At 42.6% G+C, this 19,536-nt stretch overlaps 2 long non-coding RNA genes across 2 annotated transcripts in view; both read right to left on the bottom strand.

The window, feature by feature from the left end:
- LOC144584629 (uncharacterized) overlaps window positions 1-19,536 on the bottom strand; it is a 228,540-nt gene that overhangs the window by 117,959 nt on the left and 91,045 nt on the right. The gene's annotated exons all lie outside the window — the stretch shown is intronic.
- The window catches only part of LOC110072953 (uncharacterized), a 19,307-nt gene continuing 85 nt past the window's right edge, over window positions 315-19,536 (bottom strand). The window contains exons 1-3 of the long non-coding RNA XR_012081606.2: window positions 17,987-19,536; window positions 10,748-10,925; window positions 315-496 (exon numbers count right to left, since the gene is read on the bottom strand). The exon at window positions 17,987-19,536 is cut by the window's right edge and continues 85 nt beyond it. This is a non-coding gene — a long non-coding RNA (uncharacterized LOC110072953). The remainder of the gene's footprint in view (window positions 497-10,747; window positions 10,926-17,986) is intronic.

Below are 19,536 nucleotides of genomic sequence, written 5' to 3'. Positions count from 1 at the left end.
GGCCTTGAAAACCCTGCTAGGGTCACTGTGAGTCCATTGGGACCTGACAGCACAGAACACATGCATGAGTCCTTGAGGAGAGGTGAAGTCAGTTGAGAATAAATAATATGTTGTAAGACAGAGAGACTGAAGGCCAGACTCGGTGTGAAAGTCAGTTTCCTATACCTGCCGTGAATTCCTCCATTTTGTAATAGATTGAGGCAAGTTTTATAATAAAAATAAAAACGAATGGGACCACATATTTTAAAAAATCACCACATAAAGTGCTCTTGTTTGATTTTTCAGGTTCCCTGCCAACAATGAAGGAGACAGCATTTGGTTTGCACATTCTTTTATATATGTATTTCCATTTGTTTCCATCTCAGTTTTAGGCGTGCTTCGCTGTTTGTTCCACTGGTGCAAAACCTTGGCATTCCCATCCCCTACCATTATTTTCCTCCGATTCAAAGCTGAGAGTTGTTTCCCTCTTCTTCAAGGATGGTGCTGTGGAAGAAATCTACAGATTTAAAAAAAAATAGAGAAAGTTGTCTGTAAAGAAACTACAACATAGCCCACGTATTTCTCTAAAACAGTGCAGAATGTCAGGCTTTTTCATAGCCATTCATCTGGCTAGGCGCATAGAGGTTCTTTACAGAAAAAATGAAGAAGACTGTTTAAAGAAAAATGTTAAGCCTCTTTTTATCTCGGATACATATTCTTAAGCAACTGGCTTTTGTGATTCCCTTATTAAAGACCTTCAACTTCCTCAGTTCTTTTTTGTCTATACATTCTTACATTTTGCTTATTTTTTCCATTCATTCTATAGCTATTGGTTGCCTAAGTTAATTTTTCCCCTTCAGTGTCATTTTGGAGGCGGTGGTAGTGTTTCATCATCTTAAACCTGGGGAACTGGAAGAGCCCCTATAGATGTATTCTCGAAGGCTTTCACGGTCGGGATCTGATGGTTGTTGTGGGTTTTTCGGGTTCTTTGGCCGTGTTCTGAACACTTCTGAACCTTCAGAACATGGCCAAAGAACCCGAAAAACCCACAACAACCATCAGACCCTAGCGATCATCAAGTCTGGCCCCTGTCAAGGAGGCACAGTGGAGAATCAAACTCTCAACCTCTAGCTCCATAGCCAAATACATAAAAAATTGAGCTATCCAGCAGTTATTCCTTTCTTCCTTCTTAATATTAAAGTGCATACTTGTAAACAGGTAGGTTTTCACTCCCCATTGGCTGCAGGCCAGGAAGGCAAACTTCCCTCCTGGCTGAAATTCACCACTTAATTTCTTGTGTTTCTGTAGCATGCTGAAGAGATAACAAAGACCTTTCCTTCCATCCAATATGTCTGTCATCATGGACCTAGACCGCAGAAGAGCTTGCCTCCATATTACCTCTTACGAGTGGAATCTCTACCACATGTGAAAAGGTACTGTTGATCTAAACCAGTGATTCCCAACCTTGGGTCCCCAGATACAGTGGTGCCTCGCATTACTATGTTAATTCGTTCCAGCGAAATCGTAATGCGAAAATAAAAAGCCCATTGAAACACATTGAAACCCCTTCAGTGCATTCCAGTGGGCTGGAAACTCACCGTCCAGCAAAGATCCTCCATAGGGCGGCCATTTTTGGTGGCTGTCTTGCAAGGAATCCGTCCCAGAAAACAGCGGGGAGCCATTTTATTTACCTGGTGGCTATTTTGAAACCGCCGATCAACTGGAGGAAAATCGTTGTTTTGTGAAGAATCGGTTCCCAAAGCAGGGAACCGATCATCACAAAGCGAAAAAAACCATTCAGACCATCGTTTTGCGATCAAAATTGTGTTTGCAAAAAGATTGTCGTTAAGCAGATTCGTCATAATGCGGGACAATCGTAAAGTGAGGCACCACTGTATTCTTGAACTGCATCTCCCAGAAATCCTGGCCAGCATTGCTAGGGATGAAGGCTTCTGGGAGCTTTTGTCGAAGAACATCTGGAAACCCAAATTTGAGAACCACTGGTCTAAACCTTTTCTTGTATGTGTGGCTGAACAGAGATTTATTTCCTGAGGCACATTGTCAGAGGAAATGGGACACTTAATCATGTAATTACTCAAGCTTACCAAACTCTGCTTTCTTTAAAAAAAGAATAGACCCAGATCTATTATTTGCCCACCTCTGGAACTGTAGCACTGTTATTCAGCAGGTCACTTGGAACTCAATACTGTATTTCAGCCTCACATAAAATGGGTTGCAGCATCAGTTCTGTCACCTACAAATGTAGACAGAGTTGAGCAACTGATGGGTCAGTTCTGTCACCTACAAATGTAGACAGAGTTGAGCAACTGATGGGTCAAGGACCTATGTGTGTATATATATATATATACACACACACACACACACACACACACACACACACACAGTATATTGGTCCTTGACCCATCAGTCGTTCAACCCTGTCGCCCGTCAGTACTGTCACTATTTTTAGAAGGTATATATTTTGAAGGTGTTTTAGAAGGTAATTGTGCTCCCAGAATTCTCTGAGGCATGGAGGAGTCTTCCAAATGAATAACCATTATCCCAGCATGCCTTGCTTTATGGGTTTTTTTAAAAAATGTACAGTTGCTACCATGTTGCTGAAAGTTGACATCCAATGAAGGACTGAAGGATGCTCTGTGGTATCCGGGGGCGTGTGTTAAAATTAGTCCTCAGGATCTCCCCATTTACCCTGATATGTTGTGTATTAAAAACTTACAGCTTCAAAGCAAGCAATGTAGATACCTGTAAATAGTTGTTTGGGACATAAAGAAAATGTAATATCATAACATTCCAAAGATATTGCAAGGAGCAATACTGTCACTTCGGTCATATTATGAATGATGGTTTCTATTTGCTTTTTAAAAATTAGTTTTGATGGCTCTTTTCTGATATTTTAAGAGGTACTTCAACAGGTCCTTTTACATTGTGGTATATTCCCTGATCAATCTGAAGATTTTCTTTCTTTTTAAAAAAAGGAATGGGACATAATTTGGAAGGAACTAGCAGTGCAAAACCTAATGTAACAAGTTTGGTTTTTTTCAACACTGCAGTGAGTAACACGAATGCATTTCTTTCAAGAAGTGGTTTATGCCTGAAGAAGGACCCTAGATACAAAAAGGCAGAACTGGTTTACATGAATGTCGAAGTATGTCCAGCAACCAGAAGTGAAACTACTGAGCAAGTGTTACTGTCCTAGCCTTAAGGAGGCAAGGACTTAGATATTTCAAAGGTTGCCTCTCTCAGCGTGAGGTTGTCCACACATTGCAGCCATCAAGAGGAGTCCCGTTTCATGTTCTTCCACTGTGTAAAGTGAGACTTAGGGTTAAACTAGATCCTACAAATGGCATTAGAAGCTAAATGCATGTTGGTGTCTCTGTGGTACAATTGACTCTGAGCTTAGCTATGCCTGAGCAGTCAAGTTGCAGACAAAGCTCATGTTTACTGGAGGTGGTCATGCGAAAGGCAGGACTGGATGAATCCCAAGCCGGAATTAAGACTGCCAGAAGAAATATCAACAACCTCCGATATGCAGATGATACCACTCTGATGGCAGAAAGTGAGGAGGAATTAAAGAACCTCTTAATGAGGGTGAAAGAGGAGAGTGCAAAAAAATGGTCTGAATCTCAACATCAAAAAAACTAAGATCATGGCCACTGGTCCCATCACCTCCTGGGAAATAGAAGGGGAAGATATGGAGCCAGGGACAGATTTTACCTTCTTGGGCTCCATGATCACTGCAGCGGGGGAAAGCAGCCATGAAATTAAAAGATGCCTATTTCTTGGGAGGAAAGCAATGCGAAACCTAGACAGCATCTTAAAAAGCAGAGACATCACCTTGCTGACAAAGGTCTGCATAGTCAAAGCTATGGTTTTTCCAGTAGCGATGTATGGAAGTGAGAGCTGGACCACAAAGAAGGCTGACCACTGAAGAATTGATGCTTGTGAATTGTGGTGCTGGAGGAGACTCTTGAGAGTCCCCCAGATTGCAAGGAGAAGAAACCACTGAATTCTGAAGGAAATCAACCCTGAGCGCTCACGGGATGGACAGATCCTGAAGCTGAGGCTCCAATACTTTGGCCGTCTCATGAGAAGAGAGGACTTCCTGGAAAAGACCCTGATGTTGGGAAAGTGTGAAGGCAAGAGGAGAAGGGGACGACAGAGGATGAGATGGATGGACAGGGTCATTGAAGCTACCAAAGTGAATTTGACCCAACTCCGGGAGGCAGTGGAAGACAGGAGAGCCTGGCGTGCTCTGCTCCATGGGATCACAAAGAGTCGGACATGACTTAACAACTAAACAACAACAAAATTATGTGCTCAACTGCTGTTTTGTATTTTGTGTGGTTGCTTCTAGTTTGTAGCTTGAGTTATTTTTGGTTCATTTTACTATGGGAAAGGGGGAAATGTGCCCACCTAGGTTGGACTACAAGCTCTGAGCATTCCTCAATAGCTGCACTGGCTGAGGCTGATGTGAGTTTTCATACAACAACATAAGGAAGGCTTCCTTTCATCCACCCTTGATTTGGTGCTTCCAATGGCTTTACTTTATAATCTGTTCTATATATATCCCATTTAGGTGGAGGGTGATGCTTTCAAAAATTTCAAATTAAAGAAATAATTAAAAATTAAGCATGCAGAGTCACAGCCCTTCATACTGTACATCAGAAGGACCTGTAGCTTTGGATCCAAATAAGTGCTCAAGAAGTCTCCTTGACAAAGATCACAGGAAAGTGTTGGAAATTAAAGATAGAATTATAATGCCATGTTATTGATCTTGCTTTTTTTTCTTCAGATGTCAACCTTTAACATTCCTGGCCAGGCAGGTACCTTATTTTTTAGTCTGTGGACTGCTGGTGAACCTCTGAAAACATGAAGGGAAAGACTCAAGAACACGCTGACACAATATACCTCTCCATCCTTTGGCGATGTTGTTAAGTGTCCTTATCGCTCAGCCAACAGGTCCTACTTTCCACAAATGGGGTGTTGTGAACATTAATCAGTGTTTATACAGAGGCCCTTTGAAGAGGAAATATGCCCATATATACATGTGAAGTGTTATTAAATGGAGCTGAATTGGAGCTGCTCCTGGAGGGAAAAAATTGGCAAGATCAAGGGTGCCTATTCAAGGAGTTCTTTGAACGTTGAAAGCGAGAGTTGCACAGAAGGTACTAGAGATGATTTGAAGATCAGGTGTTGTGACAGGTAATAAACCAAGCAGAAACAGGAAGGACTTGGAGGATGGAGAGGGAGAAGATTTCCTCTCCAAGGGTCGCTCTTCAAGCCATCCGGTACTTACACAAGACTCCTTCCAGCTAAATAAAGGGCTCCCAATGTCAGCTTGTTTGCAAGGACACACATTAGGAAAAACCCAACCTGCTCATCATATACTACTCGGGGCCAGTTCTGCCACAAAGCAGAGTGAAGCAGCTGCCTCTGGCAGGGGATGCTTGATTGGGGTGGAACAGGGAGAACTGTATGTGCCACAGGATGACCAGATTCTTGCTGCAGCGCTGTGCTTGCACAATGGCAATGATGTCATCACCTGGTGCAAACTGCCAATAATTAAAGACTTCTTTTTTTACAATTATTATTCTAGGATGAAAATGGTTCTTACACAATGAGACAAAGTCACTTGCACCCCAGCATTGAACAAGAAAGTCTTTAATCAGCTGCAGTCAGCCACTGAGGATACCATTTCCACTTATTAGCTACCCCACAAACCACAATGTGGGGAGCTGGATGGCTCCATGATGTAAGCATCTGGCTGTGGAGCCAGCGGTTGGGAGTTCGATTCCTCACTGGGCCTCCTTGAGAGGGGCTAGATTCCATAGGGTCCCAGCCCTGCAGTTCTAAGTTGTTTATTATTATTATTATTATTATTATTATTATTATTATTATTATTATTATTATTATTATTATTATTATTATTATTATTATTAAGCTGATAACTCACAATGGTGTGAATCCATTCTGGGGGTTTGATCTGAACCTTAGGAGCTAGCCAAGGTTCTGAATCATATCCCTTAAATAGATTGATGTTGATCTACTGACATCAGTATTGGGAAAAAGCATTGGAGGGGAAAAAAGGGACTGAACTGCTGCTCTTATCAGTTTTGGTACATGGGAATTTTTTATAAAACATGAGGTGGCGGAGATGCTATCTTTAACTTGGGCAGATTTATAATTTTGTTTATTTATTTCGGTCAGTCTTTCAGACCAGAACAGAAGAGAAATGGTGATCTGACTAAAAGTTCTCATCTCCTCTGTGGCACTAGCAAGTCAAGTCATATTTGTGGCTGCCATCAGGAGGAGGCCCCTACCTCATGCAGAGCGGCCCTGAGAGAGTCCTTCTTGATAAACCTGCCAATATCAAATATAAAATGTGATATATTTTTAGGAGGAGCCCTGCCTCACAGAGAGATCTCAGGCTTTGTATGGAGAAACAACAGCCACAACAATAAAAAGAACACTGGGGAGAAAGATTTTGGCATGTAACCAATCTCTTTCTTCAACTAAGGAAATTAATAATATTCACAGTAAACTTTGTGTTTGTATCTCTTCCTGTTTTGGAAATAATTTTGCACTAACTAACTTTCAAAAATCTTTCTAAGAGTAGTCAGTCTGTCTGTTGCATGTATATCCCACATTTTGTCCCTTAGTTCAAGGTGGGGCATATGTGTCTCCCCTCTTACCCAATTTATCCTCACAACAAAAACTTTGTGAGACACATCAGCCTGCAAGAGAATAACTGGCCCAAACTAGCCCAGCGAGTGCCATAGCGCTAGAATCTAGATTTTCTAAGCCCTAGTTCACAATTCTAAAACTGCCACTCCTTCACACAGACTCTTTAGCACCTGATTGCATGTTTTGTGTGTGTGTGTGTGTCCTGTTTTGTTTTAAGTAGCTAAAAGCATCTGTTTAGTTAATTTTAACAACAGGAAATTAGAATTTGTTACTTTTTTTGAATTCTAAAAATGATTGCAGCTAACTGCTTCTGGGACTCTCAAGTTATAACATCACTAATTGTACTTTTAAAATAATTTTCCCATTTCTGTTCATATGTCATTGATACTACAAGAATAGTCTCTCTCTCTCTCTCTCTCTCTCTCTCTCTCTCTCTCTCTCTCTCTCTCTCTCTCTCTCTCTCTGTGGGCCAGTACTTACAGGTCTCTAAGACCACAGTTTATTGGAAGCTGCTGGAACATCACATATCAATACACTTAGTGACATCTCTGGGAACCCAAAGCTCATCCTTCAATTCCTTATCAAGCCTATCTTTTTTAGCCTCACCAAAGTCATAGGGCAGCCTATTCCTGTCTGTTCCTTCCATGATAAGCACTGTTTAATTTACTTCATATGTCTATTCATATAGTCAAATATATATGTATATATTGACTAGAAGAATATTACTTACCTCTGCCTTCCTCCACAAAGGGAAAAAAGGAAAAAAAAAAGAGGGAGAGAATGTGAGATCTTTATGTCAATCAAAATTCTTCTTTCAACCCTGCAGCCCTCTCTCCCTTTTGAATCTCTCGGTAATATTGTTGAGATGTTCTTAGCCAAATACATGTTTCCGTTAATGAAATCTTATGTTTGCCGAAGAATCACATTTCTCTTCTTGCCGTGTGTTGTTAGCAAAGGCAAATCAGAGATCCTAGATTTAAAAATACATGCACAAACACACATACATAGGAGAGGGAGGAAGGAACTGACAGACAGGCAGGCAGGCAGGCAGAGATTATTTATGGTCAGTCTATCCAGTCTTAAGGAGCAGATCCTGACAACTTTATACTAAATGTCAGAAGCTGTTCACTGTCATTCCACACTCAATGAGGATGACGATGATACTTTGGTGTCTTCTGGCAGAAAATTGTGTTTGGAAATCCCTTGTGCTCATATGGCTTTTGTATGGTATGCCGCTTGATTTTTGTAGTATTGGTCTACACATGGAATAGGATGAGGTGCTAGCATCACAAATCAAAAAAAGGTTGGGATTCATGATGGTGATGAGCACAGTAACCTTACAGATGCTGGATTCCCCACTATGTCCTTGCAATGACACTACAGGGAGAAAAATGACTCATTAATCAACACTACAAATAGTCCTGTTGAATGCATAGAATGTGTTAAATCCACACTTATGAACGTCTCCTTGATTCAGGTTCTACTCTTTTTGAGACTAATGATCAGATTTAGCTCCAACATCATGAGATTGCACTGTTCAATGAGAGACACATAATAATAGGGTGCTGCCCAGTCAATCCTGACCTATGGTGACCCTTTTCAGAGGTTTCGAGGTAGAGAATACTCAAAAGCAGTTTACCATTCCCCTCTTCTGGGGGCTCCCTGGGATTATGCAGCCAGAGCATGGAGACACAGGCCGATTCTTTTTCCTGGTGGCACATATAATAGGCAATCCTTATTTCTGCTCCTGAAGTGGCTATCTCAGATGGGGGGGGGGGTGCGAAATTCAACTTCAAGAAAAGATTGGTCCCCATTCTCTGCCAGACATGATGAATCTTCTGAAGACTTTCAGTGTCTGAGCATCAAGGTCTTCCATTGAGACTCTACCCAGAGTACTTCTGACACTTGAGGGAGAGCAGAAAAACTGTCACCATTCCCATATCCCACTCAGTGAAGTGGGGCTTACTTGTGCCCCTTCCCCAAATAACTAGTTACTGCAAACCTCTGCTGAATACTGAATATCAATGAGTTTGGAAAGTTATTTTAGGTACCAGAATGACTCATCCCAAAAGTTTCCCATACACATTGGGTTAAATCAATAGTTAGTTCCCCATAGGTGAGACCCCTTGAATTAATAGGACTTTTGTAAGTCAGCTAGCAATTTAATCTGGCATGATGTTCTAGTTCCTGTGCTCTCCAGAGAGCCTCATGGTAGAGTGGTTAAACTGCAGTACTGCACCCAAAACTCTGCTCACAACCTGGGTTCAATCCCAGATAGCCATCTCAAGGTTCATTCAGCCTTCCACAGCCTCCAAGCTTTTGGGGGGTGGGCGGAGGCAATGGGTAGCCTGCATAATTAAATTGCAAAGCACCCAAAGAGGGCTTTAAGCATTGTGCGGTAGTACATAGGCAGCCCACTTGCTTTTTTCTCTCTTTTGTTCCTGTTGAAAAACAAAAACAAAGGAAAAGACAGAGTTCTGTTGGCCCCCAAACACCAAAGTGGGTGGTACAGTCATGCCCCGCTTAACGATTACCCCGTATAACGACAAATCTGCTTCACGACAATGGGGATTTTTCGCTTTGCGACCATCGGTTCCCTGCTTCGGGAACTGATTCTTTGCATTACGACGATCAAAACAGCTGATCGTCGGGTTTTCAAAATGGTCACCGGCTGCTGAAAATGGCTCCCTGCTGTTTTTAGGCACCCGAAAATGGCCGCCGTATGAAGGATCTTCACTGGACGATTAGGTATTTTGCCCATTGGAACACATTAACTGGTTTTTAATGCATTTCAATGGGTTTTTTATTTCATTTGATGATGTTTTTGCTCTACAGTGATTTCGCTGGAACGAATTAAAGTCGTCAAGCGAGGCACCAATGTATTAAGCTAAAGTTCCCCACACCACTTTCTAGAAATAATCCTCCAGAAGAAACCAAGCCCATTAGAAAAATGGATCCCAACCATCAGTTGCTAGATGTCCTGGGACTACGACTCCCAGTAAAACTGGCTAGTGATGAAAGTTTCTGGAAGTTTTAGTCTGAGAACATTTGAGGACCCGAGGTTGGGAACTACTGCATGAGAACTATGGAGTCTTTGGCTTCAGCTAGCTATTTTTTCTCTCCTTCTTTTGTGGTAATGTATCACTCTTCTTCTTGAAAGGTGTTACAACAGCAATTCAATTAGGGTAAATAGTGTACATCATATTCGCAGCTGGAAAATCTGGTGACTGACTGTGACCAAACGCTGAAAAGGGATATAGCTTATAACCGGTATTACCCTGTGTCTCCTCCCTTATTTTTTGTTGTTGACCACAGGTTAATGAGTTTCAAGGAGCTTAGGATATCTAAACAGAAACACACTGAGATGCTGGGGAGAAATTATACAAAGCCAAAATGGGGGAATTACAGAGATCACATGAAATCAACTCAGCAGTGTGTTGCACCTGGGAATCCCATTTAAAGGGGTTTCTTTACCTGCTCTTTCCTCCACCCCTCCTTCGCCCTTTTTTCCCTCTTCCTCTAGAAATTGCTGGGGTTGATGGAAGCGACTGATGCTAAAAAATAGACCTGCCCATGCAAAATTCACAAGGGCAGGATTTGAGTTGGGGGTACCATAATCCATAGGTGGATGAGTGGGCAGATAGATGGATGGATTTGAAAAATTGTGTCTGTTGTGTGAAAGCACAGTGTAAAAATAAAAGAGAATGAGTGAGCGGGAAAGGAGGGGGTGGAAGAATGCAAGGGATGTGCATATGAATGAGAGAGTGTGTATGTTAATGAATAAATATGTATCATGAGACCTAAATACTTTACAGGGTGGTAGTATACATTACTGAGATACAGCTGCATTAACTATTAATGGGGGTTTATGGGGGTTTCTGTAGGGGGAGGAATTACCTTGATTTGATTTCTTGCCAGCTCCCACACCCCAAAATGGGAAGAACTGTCTCACTCTTGAGATAGAAGCCAAAAACTAGCTATACACTGTATGTATGTGGGTATGCTAGCATGTATGCCTGACACAGGCTTGGAAAGGCTAGGAGACTGGGTGGGGGTGGCTTACTCAGCTGTAAGATCGCCTCTGTGAAGTGCCTCCAGATGTTCAAAAAGCTGCTGTTGTCATCTGTGATGCTGAGGATGCACACAAGAGGCAGGAGCTCCATCAAACCTTCAGAGATGAGGCGTCACCCCGGCCAGCCAAGTGTATCTAACTTCTATCTGGCCGTCAGCCTCCTCGCTTCCTTAACACAGAGAAACACAGTTAGCACAATACTTTCATTTATATGGTTATTAAGAGATCACGGGCCATTTATGCTGCGCAAATGTTCTGCTGAGACATGTTAGGGAATAATTGTCATATAGCGTCTGCCGCATAGTGATAGCGGCTGGAGGCAGGCTTCTTTTATTTACTCACTCTCTCGTTTTGATTTGGAAGTTCAAATAAAATTCTCTGACCCTCCAGCCAGATTGTCATCCAGGAAAGGGCTAGGAGAGATGCCATCCAGAAGATGATTTCATTTCAGGAGGAATGGGTGACAAAGCATTTAATGAAGGGATCAATCTCTGCCACCACCATTTTTCAGTTAGTTCTGATAATAAATAGGAGGAGAACCCTCCTGGCGTTTGTGTGCGAATACATGCATTTTATTTTATTTTATTTTATGCCTTAATCCTCTAGATATATACATGTAAGTATGCATATATGAATATGTATGCATTGGGGGGGGGTTACGCTCTTAACAATTATTTATGGAATTTATCTCCCTAAGAGTCGGCAGCACATAATCTATATTATTGTTGTATCGATTCTGTTTATTTTCATGCAGTTGTTCTGTGTTGTTCACATCTGATCTGTTGATGGTACAAATAAAATCATAATATTTTAGAAGGGAAAACCAAAAGTTTGAGGTGAACTGCTGTTTGTGTTAAGGAGACAGAGGTATAGAATTTAATCTATGTGGTGGAGCAGGCACTTAGGATCCCTTTAACCCGTTTCGGACTTTGAAAGCACGTAAGGGCAACAGATCCATAGAGGATTGCGCTCTAAATCGTCGGATTCCGCAGCCGGCCGGCCGCATCCGGGACAAGTAGAACTGAGAGATTTCTCTCCGAGTTCAGAAGATGATGAAAAGTGATAGGAGGGAAGGTCCCAGGGACTGTCAAGATATCGGGTTGGGTGGGGTGAGCCAGAGGGTTCATCCTGATTGTTATGGAGTGGCTTGGAAAAACCCTGGAATAAATGTAAAGAGCATGAATTGACCGGCTCAAGTTTCTGAGCGAGGAAACACGAGGGGTGTGTGTGTGTGTTTTTATCCGTTTCAGTTTATTGTCTTTACCGTTTTCTCTAGCACTTTTCAAACGCCTAGAATCGTAGAGCTGTCATCAGGAATCAATGATCAACAGTTCAGACACTTTTCAAGAGTTCATCTGTTCCTTTTTTGTGTTTGAACACGAGAGAGAGGATGAGAAAGAGAGAGAGAAGCAGAATTTCTTGTCCTCTAGAAATTAGAATTTGGGATTTGGATTTCCCCCCTCCCCGCCCCAATATCTTGGGAATGTATACCCGCTTCCACGCCAATCCACGGAAAGGAATCAAAGATAGCAAATTCGCTTCTTTGGGGGTTCGCCAGCTATTTGACCTCCAGTGTTTTTCCATTAATCTTCTCGTTAGCAGATTTTGTTGATTAAGATGTCATTTTTGACGAGGGAGGGACGGGAGGGGGTTATCTTTTTTCATCTAAGTCTTGAAGTTGAAAGATGCCCCTTTCAATTTTTTTTAAGAAGCATTCCACACTTTTTGAACAGAAATTCCTCTCCCTCCCTCCCCCCAATTTTTTTGGAAGTTTAACAAGGGACGGATTGCCTATCACCCCTAAAATGAAACAAAACAAACAGAATGATTAGAAGTGTAGGATGGGGGAGGGGTGGTAAAAGTGACAAAGACGTGTGGGGGAGGGGGGGGAAAGAGAAAACAAGGAAAGAAAACAGATTTCCTGAGCGAGGTATTTGGCTCAAGCCGTTAAAAAGTCCCCGATTCACGTCACGTGATGTAAAAAAAATCCTAGTCTAAAAGTTCGGCGGGGCGAAGTAGGTATAGTTGCGGTTCTCTTTCGAGTTGTATTTCTGTTGAATCCGTTATTTATTCGAACAAAACGGCAGAACGTGAAAGGCCCTACTTGAGAGTAAACCTTATGGGTTTCCATAGCATTTAACCCCAAGCCTATTCCAGAAACGGCAAAGAAACTTGAGTTTTCATCTCGTGTTTAATTCATATTTGCTTCTTCAAAACCTATCGCTTTCTCTATGTTCGTTTATTTATCTACTCTCCTATTCCTCGCTTCTTTATCTTTTTTTCTCCTTTAAAAAAAACCTCAGAGTGTGAAGAAGCATACCTTTTCCGCCTTCCCCACCCCAAACTTTTCCCTTTACGTTCTCATTATATCCTTTGTGCTTTTTGTCCCAGACTCCAAAACAAATTTCTCTGCTCCTCTGAAACTGTATATATATATATATATATATATATATATATATATATATATATATATATATATATATATATATATATATATATATATATATATATATATATATATATATATATATATATATATATATATATATATATATATATATATATATATATAGATATATATATATAGATATATATATATATATATATATAAACCTGTCTCTTCCCATCTTCCCCCCGGATCATCTCTATCTCTAGCCATCTATCCGTCTATCACCAATGTAGCACCCATACTTCCTGGCCAAACGTCCCTGTTATTCCAAAACATCTATAAGAAAATAATGCTCACGTTGTAAATATATAATTTTTGACCTCCATACTCACAGATATAAACCACTTTTTCCCCAATCCCAAATTCGTTTGTATTAGAACGTTCCGGAATATTTACAATACTTTCCCCAAAATACTGTGTTTCCAACTTCTTCCTTTCTTTCTGTCTCTCTTTCTCTCCCTCCCTCCTACTTCTCTTTCTTTTTTAAGTTTAAACAGTTAATCGAAACCCAGAAGCGCCTAGCCCTGTAATCCCTCACACTGTCTCCTGGAAAAATAAGTCTCCCTGGATTCAATAGGGCTAAACTATCAGTCTCGGGGAGCGATGGTTGTGGGGAGGGGGTGGTAACCGAACGGCAAAATCCGGGCCAAACCGAACTCTTGTCTACGGAATACGCTGCTGTTGAGCTAAACGGTACGGAAAGGATCTGACCCAGAAGTGAACCGAGCCCTCAGATCTGCCTGTATTTATGGACCCTGCAAAACCTAACCGTCCAGAAGACGAGGGGTTTCTGCCTTGCTCCGACCTTGCTCGAGGGCACTGCGGCTTGCTGCCGCGCGATCGACCTCTTTTAAGCGACTTGCCCTGCTTCTCTTCCCTTGCTCACAGGCTGGTGGGGATCCCAAGCGTTAGCCCCATCTCCCCACAGCTGAAGTTCTTGCTCCCTGTCTTTGGTGCCCCCTTGCTCCCTACGGGGCCGCACTCCCGCTCCCCCCAAACGTTTTCACCGCGGAGTCACTCCGACTGGTTTCGGAGGCGCTTTTTAATTCCGGCAGGCAGCGGGCGCGGGCGCGCCTCCAGCACCGGCCGCTGACGCTTCGGGTCGCCTCTCTCTGCACCTTTTCTCAAACCTCTCTCCAAACTTCCCTCACCTTCTTCGCCCGGTCCCCTGTCCTCCTGCTCTCCCACCCCAGCAGTTTCGTCTGCTGCGGTTTTATTAATTTAAGTCCCCCCGTCTCCCGTGGACGTGCTTGTTCAAACGTCAATCCTCATTTGAGCAAGGTGGGAGACGTACAGTATTTAATTGTGGGTTATTTGCTAATTATCTGGTTACTTTTGATGGCGTTCCGGGAGGTGGGGAGAGAACCAAACAACACTTTTTTTTTTTGTTTGGTTGTTTGTTTTGTCCCCCCCCCCCGCGCGCTTTCCCTCCTAATTACAAAAGATGTCATTCTACCCTAGGTATCTGTTTTCTCGCGCAGGAAAGGGATTGTAGGAGGGAAGAGTCTGGGAGGGAGAGGCTTCGAAATATTCTTTTAATACTCTTGCTGTGATTTAAAACTTCAAGCCCGTTATTTTCCGAGGGCCACGCGCAACGTCACTCGGACAGCCCGAAAAGAAGATCGAGATGAAAGGGGAAGAACAAAATAAAACAAGAGACAGAGAGAAAGATGAAATGATACCGGGAGGGGCGGCCAGCTGAAGCGGAGAGGTTTCGCCCTCTTGGTTTCCTTGGGAGACCCTAAGGACTCTTGGGGAGTTTGCATGCGGCGGCCTGCGCAGTGCTGAAGAGATGACAGGTTCTCTCTCCGGCTAAGGTCCTCCCCAGCCCTGGAAGGCTTCCGTATCTGCGTCTCTCTGGAGCAGCAGCATCTTTTCCTTCTTCGAACCAGGGGCAGGAGCGCTGGAAAAGCCACGGATTGGGGCTTTCACACAGTAGTGGGTGACACACTCGGTGATGGTGGTGGTGGTGATGATGGAGGTGAGAAAGACAGATAGAGAAAGACAGACAGACAAAAAAGACAGACAGAAAGACAGTGGAAGGAAGGAAGGAAGGAAGGAAGGAAGGAAGGAAGGAAGGAAGGAAGGAAGGAAGGAAGGAAGGAAGGAAGGAAGGAAGGAAGGAAGGAAGGTAGGTAGGTAGGTAGGTAGGTAGGTAGGTAGGTAGGTAGGTAGGTAGGTAGGTAGGTAGGTAGGTACAGGCAAGGAGGAACCATCTCTTTCTTTAACCTAGATCGATCGATCGATCGATCGATCGATCGATCGATAGATAGATAGATAGATAGATAGATAGATAGATAGATAGATAGACAGACAGACAGACAGACAGACAGACAGACAGATAGATAGATAGATAGATAGACAGACAGACAGACAGACAGACAGAGAGACAGATAGATAGATAGATAGATAGATAGATAGATAGATAGATAGATAGATAGATAGATAGATAGATAGATAGATAGATAGATAGATAGATAGATAGATAGATAGATAGATAGATAGATAGATAGATAGATAGATAGATAGATAGATAGATAGATAGGCAATCTGTTTAAGCAGATCAAACCCACTTTTGGTAAACAGTGGGGATTTAAAATGTTTAAGTGTTTCACCTGAGCAATAAGAAGAGGTATATAAAAATGTCTCTTGATTTAGGGGGAAAGCCGTTTAAACAGAATCCACAAGCCTTTGCCTTCGAAATGGGCAAATATGTTTATCAGCATGTATAGCTAGAGAGAAAGGAGAGTGAGATATATATAAACGCAATGCCTGATGGAGGAAGAGAGAGGGATGAAGGAAAGAACACCATATTTTCCCACAGCCTATGGTTTGGCCTCCGATTCCAGTTCTACACAATTTCTCCCCACACTGAGTCCCGTTGGGGACATGATCAGCCACCTCTCGTGGGGAAAGATCCTCCTGAACCTTCTCTCATACACACCGACCCTAATTACTCTGGAGTAAGCCCTAGTATTCCATTCATATATCACTGGAATAGATTTGGGTCTTGCTTTTGTTTTTAAGGCTAGTTCCTTGAGTCTTCTCTCTCTCTTTCTCTGTTCTCCAGACTACAGATATGTTTTCCCATATTAGCTTCTCCGCTAACCTATAACCATCCATGGACAGTACTAAATATCCTGTTCCTCTAACCTTAGCTGCTCGCTGTGACCCCAAACGCCAGGACTCACACGGCAACTCTACCCATGTCTCCTCGGAAGTCAGTTCCATTTGATGCAACTGAATTCATTGGCAAATAGGAATACATAGCTCTGAAGCTCAAGGCATTGTCCTAAATAGAACTGAAGCTGTAAATTGCTTTGGGGGATAATAATAATATAAATTACTTCTTCCCCTAGATACCTTGCTCATTTACTCAAGTTGACTGCATTATTATTATTATTATTATTATTATTATTATTATTATTATTATTATTATTATTATTATTATTATTATTATTATTATTATTATTATTATTATTATTATTATTATTATTATTATTATTATTATTATTATTATTATTATTATTATTATTATTATTATTATTATTATTATTATTATTATTATTTATTGATCCAGAGCTCTCTAGTTTTCTGTTCATGAATTTAAGCAAAGCATGGGTATTACTGAGCAAAAAGGTGCTGCTTTCTTAAATGTAACCAAGATTCTCCCCAACTTTGCTCTTGTCAAAATACTTCCAACGTGAGAACGTTCCTTAGTCTCAGTAGTTACGTTATTCTCTGTAACTCTAATGTTCCTTTGCATAGCTAGATTCTACGTCTGGGGACATATAAACAAACCTTCTTCAGAGACACTCTTGAACGACCTGTTACAGAACATTTAGAACATTTCTATACAACGTCTATGGGCTATAAACATTGTTCCGATATATAAAGCACATCGAACTCTCCCCCCCTCCTTGAGGAACGTAGGCGTATTGGGAGGGGCCTCTGAAATAATTCTGAGACACTGATATACAGAAAACATAACCGTTTTAATATTTATGCGTGTTTTTCACCCTTGCGCTCGTGTTTCTCACACGGAGAGAGACAAGGAGGGCGGCTCACGAGGAGTAACTGTAGAAGCCTTGATGTTTTCCATCCAAAGCCACGAACGGAAATCAATTCGGGATGCTTGTTTTAAAAGAGTCGCAAGTGAAAAAGCAATACATCATGATCATCAGATCGTCATCAGTTCCATCATCCCCAGCCTCATCATCCCCCGTCATTTGGAAATGATTTTGGGGGGGGGGGGGTGAGAGAGGAAAATAATTCGTCTATGGTGGGGAAAGCAAAGCAAAGGCTTCTGATGCTGATATATTTTTCCATGAGAAGACCTGGAAACGTACAGTACCTTCTTCTTGATTTGTTCAGGATGCTAAAGGACCGTGTTTTTTTTCCTGAACCACCCTCCTTCTCTCTCTCCCTTCACGGGCTCCTTCCCTGCCCCTTTATTTAGAAAGAAGGTTCCTAAATTCCTTTTGAGTGACAGGAAGTTGTAAGCTAAGATTCAATATTCTCTCTCTCTCTCTCTCTCCCTTCTCTTACAAACTCTGTCATCTCAGGGATCACAGAAAATGTCAGAGGCTCTCTCAGAAAGACAGAGAGGAGGAGATTTCTGCTTCAAAAATGTCCCAGCCTTCTGGGTCACCCCTATGATGATCTGACGCGGACAGAGACCCCAAACCAAAGCTTCATAAGCCTTCAATCGTGTGATTTCCATCATCCAACACACACGCACTCACATAACCACCTCCCAGCAATTGCGGACCCTCTCTGACCTCTGCGAGCGAAAGATGCTTTCTTTCTGCCTCTCTGTTTCTGCCAGGGCTCCATGGCTTGTGTGGGGGGGAGTCTAGGGGGAGGCGAGAATTTCAAGGAGAGGGGATGTCATATGAGACCTTCCATATGGTAACCAACGCCATCCCCGTGTTTGCTAATGGGCACCAGGGCGTCCCAACCGCCCCCCCCCCCGAGACGTCCGCATTCATCCCACTACCTAATTTACCTGCGCTTTTTTTCAAACTAAGGGGGAGTGAAAGAAAACAAGAGAAGAATAGGATTTCTAGTGATCCGTTCTTGCTCCGTCTCAGCCAGGCGGATCATTTTGTTTAGTCGGCTTTTCAATCAAGGGGGGGAGGGTGGAACTGAAGAAGAAAGAAACTTATGCCAAAAGGGAGATGGGGTGAGTGAGTGGGGAGGTAATTGGGGCGTCTGGGTCTATAGGTGTGATAGCCAACAGGTATGAACCTGGTGTGGGTGCGTGGCTTTCTTGTGTGCTTGCTTGTTACCCTCCTTCCTTGCTGATTGATTGATTGATTTGTTTGTTTATCAATCAATCAATCAGTTAGTTAGTCAATCGAAATTCTGTGCTGCTGAGCCGGGAGAAGCCGCGCTCAACAGCCCAAGCTTCCAACTTCGCAGCGGTTCAAGGATGAATATGTGGCACTGCTCACTCCCAGCGGTTTAATTCGGAGGGAGAGCCAAGACGCGTCCCCTGGTTTCTCTATACTGTATGGGCTGCAGTATTTACACTCCGTTAGCTGACGCGGTCATTTTCACATTTGTCCTGAACTCTCCCTACACACACACATGTACACACACACAAACACACACACACACACACGTTCAACCCTGCCTTTCTTTCAACCCCCTCTACCAAAGTTTAAACTCCACTGCCTGCTTTAAGCTATTTCCCATACGGGGCTCTTGCTTCCGGCCCCCTCCCGCCCTGGTTTTGCGCTCCCTTCCCCCCCCCCCGTCTCCACTTCTTGGTTGTCTGTGTTTATGGTTATGGTTGTGGGTTTTCCAGGTGTCATCCCCTTCCCAAACAGGTGTTTTGCACGCCCGTGCTTTTATTATTATTATTTTTTTTTAAATTGCTGGGTATCATATCGCGATTGCTGTCATATTTCCTGAGAGTCCAGAGCCGATCGCGCCATCAAACCTCTGGATACTGCAGTGCCTTAAAATGTTAGCTGATGAAACAGAGGACCATCGAAGGAGGACGTGACGATCACGTGCGTGTCGGGCCCTTATAAAGACGCCGCTGATGTAAGTCTAACTTTCGAAACACACCCACCCCTTCAACTCTCTCTCGGCTTCGGATGAATTTCTACAATAATCTCATTATCACATGTTACAAAAGGGCAGGGGATTTGGCCATTTCTCTTGATATTTCTTCTCTTGTAAAATTATAGGTGAATTTCCCCTTTCCTTCCTATTCTTTCCTCTTTCCCCCCCCCCCTCTCTAACTGTCCATTTCACCATCTCACCATTCACCTTAGGAACAGAATCCGCCGTGGAGGAAAGGAGAATCCTCTGGATTTCT

This window comes from Pogona vitticeps, chromosome 12 (assembly GCF_051106095.1).
Source record: "Pogona vitticeps strain Pit_001003342236 chromosome 12, PviZW2.1, whole genome shotgun sequence".
Taxonomy (NCBI): domain Eukaryota; kingdom Metazoa; phylum Chordata; class Lepidosauria; order Squamata; family Agamidae; genus Pogona; species Pogona vitticeps.
Note: the sequence above shows the minus strand (reverse complement) of the source record. Positions and strands in the feature narration are given on the sequence as shown.